The following is a 6624-nucleotide window of genomic DNA, read 5'->3' as shown; positions in this document are numbered from 1 at the left end:
TTTGTTTGTTTGTTGGTTGGTTGGTTTTGGTTTTTTATGAATGAGGAAGTCTCTCTCCATCGAGCTTCATTCTCTATTGAGCTTTCGGCACCCACAACATCCTGTGATAGACTTCAGGTCAGCTACCTGCAGTGCAGGGAACCTCATTTCCTTTGGTCTGAACCTGCATTGATTACCATCATCTGATGCCTCAGTTCTCGTATTAGTTGAGTTCTGATCCTATCTACTTTCTTCACAATTTTGTAAGCTTATGTCTTATCTACCTTTATACCCCTATTTTCTTCTGTTATCACCTTCTCACCTGTAGAAGGCTTAGCACACCTTGAATCATCTTTGCTATCCATTTTCTAAACCTCCTCCAGATCTACCACAACTTGTTAGAGGCAAAAGGATCAGAACTGCACAGATAATTCAAGAAGATAAATGTATACAAGAGCATTCAGTTCATTTCCTTCTCGAGTACATTAATAACTCCTCATTCTGGGTATGCTTTTCAGACTATCACAGTACCAGCCACTACCGATGTTTTCAGGAACTCATTACAACCCTAAATCAAGCTCCTGAAATATAGTGTCCAGCCCTCTCAGATCCCTCTTCTATTCTCTGGGTTATTATTTTATATGTGGATTTGGAGTTGTTTTGCTTCTTACGAGCATCGCTTAACATCAATCACACTGCATTTCATTTGTCATTTTTTTGCTCTCTCTCAGTCTTGTGAGGTCTTTCTGCCTGTCCTCACATAGCCTTCAAATTAGTAAGGAGGATATCACCACATTTTGTCAGCTCAAAACTGACCACCTATTTCAGGTCAGGTATAGTTCTGCTGAACTGCACAGATCGAACTCCCCTGGGGATCTTGCTGTACTGTGAGAACTCCACGATTTCTCCTACAGCAGTTCCTGACTTTAAACCCAAATAAGGATTTTCCTTCCTGTGGGGTAGACACAAGTGACACTCTGGGAGGTATCAAGTCTGTATCCCCTACCCTGTGTTAGGCTCCAAGTCTGGAGCTTGTTCTGCTGGGCTCAGCATTACTCGCACTGCATTCAGGACCACATCTCTGAATTTCAGTAAGTGCATCACCAACATTGCTGCCCCACAAAGAAAACACACAAAGATACAGTGTGCGCCTGCACCCATTCCTTACATACCAGCTGCCTGCTAAATTTAAAGATGGGCTACAAATATACCAGTACAGTGTTGGCAAGATGCTCTCCTGGTGCCAGGGGCAAAAGAGAGACTGTTCTGAAAAGAGCAGCACAGTCCCTTCCTGCTTGCCTCACACTGAGCACAGCATGGAAACAGGGGAGCAAATACTGGGGAAAAATACACGTAAATCACTTCTGGCAGTTGGTCTCATTTACTGTATGGTTTTTGTGATGTGCCCATGGCCCACATATTTTTTTTCCTCCCCTCTTTGTTTACTGAATGGAGGAACTGGTTTTCACTTGCAGTTATTCACTATTTTGCTTTTCTTTATTGAGCACAATTTAATCCGTGCTCTGAAGAATTAGTCATTTCCTCCAGTGTTTTAAGGCTGTCACTCCTATCACATCTCTGGGCACATCAGAAACATTCAGATGTCAAACGGGGAAAAATATGTGCAAACTCTGCTGGAGTTCAGATGTGCAGCTGACTGCTGCCACTCCAAAAAGAAGCACAACCAAGAGCTGAACCTGGTTTGGTTCTTTCATCACCTGCAGCACCAGGAAAGATGGGACATTTTGCCCGAGGCTTTCACATGTGCCTTCTGACTGAGGCGGAACATTAGAAGAAAAATCCTTGGGTTCTCACTGTGTACTATGGAGTAAAGGCTGCTTTGATGGATAGTGCTTTGGGTCCTCTGCTCATGATCCAGTACTTACACTCCTTCACCTCTCAAAGCTAAAATACAGAAGCACTAAAGCTTCTCAAATCAAAAAGTCGCTTCAAAAAGCAATTTCAAAAAGTCACTGGACCTTTTTTCAGCACAGTCACAGTAATACTTCCCACTGCAGCGCTGCAGAGACAAAGAGCTGCCAGCAGGAAAGGAGCTGCCCTCCTAGCACAGCAGGGTCCCCAGCAAAGCCATCTCAGGGCAGCCACGTCTTTGCCTCAGTCTCAGAAACCTCCAGTGCTCTTCTGGCACTTGTCCTGTGCTGCATTCCTCTCCTCTTCCTCAGGTCCCACCGAGCATCCCATGGTGCAGTCTGGGACCATTGCCCCTTGACATACAGGCCAGCACTAACAAGAGGGGTCCAGGTCCATCACCTTTATGACTCTTCTAGTTTTTGTGCACCTCAGCCTGTTCTGTGTTATCTGTGGCTAGATGGCCTCCCTCACTTCTGAGTTGATCCATATTTACCCTGAATTTTTTTTTCAGAAGCCAGCATACCTGCAGGATTCGTTCTCGCTGCCCTTAAAGTCTGCCTCAGGTCTTTGCTCCAGCTGGGCTTTTGTCTTCCAAATTTTGTCCTTAAGCATGCAAGCAATGCCTTTAAGTCCTTCTTCTATCACATGTCCCTGCTTCCATCTTCTGCAAGCTCCCAGTTTTCTTGAAATGCTGTTTGTCAGAGTCAGCCTGAGGCAGACAGCTGGTATGGAAAATTACAGCCCATCATAGTTTCTCAGCTATAAGTAACTGAAACCAGCATCTTATAATGAGCAGGGTCAGGAAATTCTAATCATTGGTAACTCTACCCTTCCCACCTATAATTATTTATTGTCACATGTTGCAGCCATGCACTGTGCTCTGGCCAGATCTATGCAATCCTTTTAAGCAACCCTAACACGCATTTGTGTTACCCAAATAAATATAGCATTGATGTATCCTAGTAAATACCCGAACTTTCTCTGTATAATGTATAACCTTCCATTCTTCCTAATATGCAGCCTTAGCCATTTTTTACTTTATTTCCATGGTTTTAATCTTCTTCTCTCCCTAGTTACAACTCATTTTATGCTTTCCAGCTCCTGCTGAGTTCTTTTATTTGGATTTTTATGACATCTAATATTGTCTGTATTCTGTTCCACTTTTCCTCACCTGACCTTAAGCTGTTCCCTGTCTCCCAAGCTTATCCTTCTCCTTCTCTTCCTCATATACATGCTGCTTCCTTGCTTCTCCTTTTCATAGGTAGTCAGTTCTCATCCTCATTCCTACTCTCAGAGGCCCCTCTTCTGGCTGGGCCCACCTCTTGCTGACACACATCTTGTTTCAGCAATGGGGATGTTTTCAGCTTTCTTTGCCATGGAGGGAGCACGTTTGCTATCTGCTCTCTTTGGCAACATCCACTCACACAGAAGGAACAAGAAGCTGTCAGAGAGCTGGCTCCAACCTGCAAGTACATCCCACAGTGAGATCTGCCCATAATGAATCTATAAAGGAAGGAGGGGGGAAGTATCCAGCTCCACAGTGGCTGGCAGAGATGGCAGCCCCAGGCCCACAGCATTGTTGAACCAGCAGCACCAGACAGGAGCCAGCCTGGAGCCCTGCACAGTGCCCAGAGCAGCCAGATGGGCTTCTGTCATGGTGTGGATCACTGATTTGTTTTTAACCGTTTAAAAATTAAGTGCATACTCAACTTTTTAGTTACTCGTGTTTGTTTGCTTTGCTCTGCTAGTAAGTACTAAATATTTTAAATGAGCTTGCAAGGTACTGCTTAACAGCAAGTGTGGTCACTGCTGTGCTGTGCATTAATAATTTAAAAGCCCTGAAATAAAAATAAAGCCTACAGCAATGTATTGTTTAACCTTGCTATCCTGCTTCTGCACAGGCACATGGAGGTGATAGGAGTTGACTCCTGAGGCAGTACCTGAGGACAGCCTTCCTCCTCTCTTCCACCTCCTGCTCTCAGACAAGCACCCACAATACAGACAGTGGGCTGCTTTGCTCCCTCCCAACATTTTTCACTCTGCACAGAGGGTGGCCTGCTCCTCACCACAGTGGCGGGCAGGTGGTCGTACCACCTCTGCACCAGTCATGACTTAAAGGGCCATTCCTTCTCATTTAGAGGAATTCTCACCAATGTTTCAGCTTTTACTGCAAGTAATGGCTATGTTTGCCTCTTCAGCAACTCTCCTTGCACAGGCATACTCACATTTGCTGGCGTGCATCACAAGGGCCCTCACTCAGGAGATAGCAGTAGGAGAGAGCAAATGCCTGTGGGGGATCAGAGCAGGCTTGCAAAGGGGAGCTGAGTACCTGACATTACATCACCTACCAGCCCACCCAGTGGGGCTGGCACATGGAAGCAGATGAGGAAGGTACCAAGCCATCAAGCTGAGAGCTACGGAAGCTATTTTGTGCACCCACAGCTGAGGGAGGGTATCCCATGCCTTTGCAAGTACAACGTGGAATATCTGAGTCAGACAACAAAAGCTTTGCCAAAATAAGTTTCCCGCCCATAGGATTATTTTTTATTATTATTTTAAGTACAAAAGCATACTTGTACTTAGATACAAGGAAAGAAGGGGGAGGGGGAAGAAGCAAGCAAAATACAGAAAAATAATACAGACTCCTAAATGGAAACCCAGCATTGCCTCAGGTAACCTGGTCTGGGGAGGCACTGCTGGGTAACAATGATACAAACAATGCAGGCAGAATTTTAAAAATAGTAACACAGCAATTATTAGCACACACATTTGCTATTCCCCTCCAGCTCTGTAACCCGAGAACGCTCTACTTCTGCCAAGCAAAATGTAAGGCATGTACTGTAGGTAGCATTAGCCTTGTAAGTACAGCCCTTCCCATACTGTTAAAAATAACTTTTCCTGCCTCTGTGCACCAGACCTCAGGGCTGGTTTTTTTCTGCATGTTAAAATATTGGCACTGTTTTGAGGCTGAGAATGTTATGTGGCCCATTCACTGCCCACAACATAAGACAGCAAGGTGCCACCATGGCGCTCTCAACCCATTGATTCTGGCAGCACCCTCAGCACAAAGTCAGCTCCATGTATAGCCAAGAGGGACTCGAGGCACAGAAGGTGCTCTGCAAAGCCACACCTGGACCTATGAGCTCAGCAGCAAGCTGAAAGCTTAGTCTGCAGAGCTGGTGTGATCCCTCTGCCAGCAGTGATTTCCTTCATTCAGCGAAGTCCACTTGTAGGAGGGCTTTGGCTGGTCTGTCTCGCAAGCTGGACCAAGCCTTGGCAACATCTGAATGAACATGCGCCAAAGCACCCTAACGTATCCAGCTTTAAAAAAGAGCAGTAAACAAGACTAAAAACAGAATAAGCACACAAGAAACCCTGCACATACTACTTCCTTCCCAGAGCAGGTGCAGCGTTTGCACTGTGCATTTGAATTGCCCAGCTCCTTTCAGGCTGCCCACTGGGCTGGAAACCTCACAGAGGAGCACACGCTCAGACATCTCCTTCCTCCTGGCTAGGTCAGGACACCCTGCAGTGCTTTGCACCTCCCAGCAAAGCCCAGAAACGCCTCATAGCACTCACACCTCACTTCTTTCCTACACACGCATTATTACCCACTCACACAGAAGATCAACACCTACCAAGCCCTGGTGGCAGCTCTGCTGAAAAGCCTGCTATAAAAAAAAAAAAAAATCAGATGTCCCTTCAGAAAACAGTAGTTTATGTAACCATGAAACCTGTCTTTTTTAAATTATTAGTATTTATTAACTTTCCATGGCACTTGGCAGTCACAGCCACTGCCAAAACTGATTCCCACTGTTCATTCATGATGTCATTATCAACAGGCAGTGAGTGAATTTGGGAGCCTCACCCTCGCTGTGCTCTGGATGCAAAACATTGTGAAGATAGAGTTACAGATTTCTTTTAAAAATTAAATTATTTTTAAATTGTCCACGCAGGAACACCAGGCAATCAAAGCCCTTCAAATGAGTAGTTAACATTGACCTTAATGACAGTGCAGGAGAACAAATGGTACATGTATGAGGAAATCCTTAGTTAGGCTGCACTGTTTAGACTGCAGGCAGCTTGCATTTGCTCATATAGCATTTCTCTGTGCTACTTATAATTCTCTGGACAAATAAAGATTATTTTCCCATTATTAATCATCAATACCTTAATCTCATCTAAGCCTTTGAACTCTAACCAAACAACAATGGTCACACAGCAGGGTTCCATTTGCTTCACCTGCCATAGCTATTCCTAACTGGTGATTTCACACTATATAGTTCACATCAATTTTCATTTTTCAAAGGTATTTTAAGAAAATTATCAGACTATTTATGACATACATCAGTAAACAACCAAGAGGTGAAAGAGGAGAGGAAGAGAGCAACAGAGGCACTAGCAAGGCACCTCAGCAGCCACTCAGGTGCACACCTTGAGCAGTGAGAGCACCAACCCTCAGAATCAGGAGGAGTCAGCATGCTGTCCATGCTGGGATGCACGAGGCTCAGGTGGGTCCTGCTGCCAGAAGGCTGGCCCAGCCCAGTGGGAGGTGTTGGAAAGCCACTGAGCCAGCAGCAGTATCCCTCCAGCTCTGCTTTCTCTCTGCCAGGTGCTGCCAGCTTCCTGCAGTCTCCTCCTGGATATGTTTGACATGCCAGCTGCTGAAAGGACCAAAACTACTCCTTTAGGAAAACACAAAAAGGGATGAAGAATGCTGATATACTGTTAGATATACTTCCAGAATTGTGTGCAGGAAACTGCTGTCCTGAC

At 45.2% G+C, this 6624-nt stretch overlaps 1 long non-coding RNA gene across 1 annotated transcript in view; it reads right to left on the bottom strand.

Moving 5' to 3' along the window:
• LOC104909718 overlaps positions 1–2625 on the bottom strand; it is a 13537-nt gene extending 10912 nt beyond the window's left edge. The window contains exon 1 of the long non-coding RNA XR_002112095.1: positions 2375–2625. This is a non-coding gene — a long non-coding RNA (uncharacterized LOC104909718). The remainder of the gene's footprint in view (positions 1–2374) is intronic.
• Positions 2626–6624: the final 3999 nt, after the last annotated feature.

Source organism: Meleagris gallopavo, chromosome 2 (genome assembly GCF_000146605.3).
Source record: "Meleagris gallopavo isolate NT-WF06-2002-E0010 breed Aviagen turkey brand Nicholas breeding stock chromosome 2, Turkey_5.1, whole genome shotgun sequence".
Classification (NCBI taxonomy): domain Eukaryota; kingdom Metazoa; phylum Chordata; class Aves; order Galliformes; family Phasianidae; genus Meleagris; species Meleagris gallopavo.
Note: the sequence above shows the minus strand (reverse complement) of the source record. Positions and strands in the feature narration are given on the sequence as shown.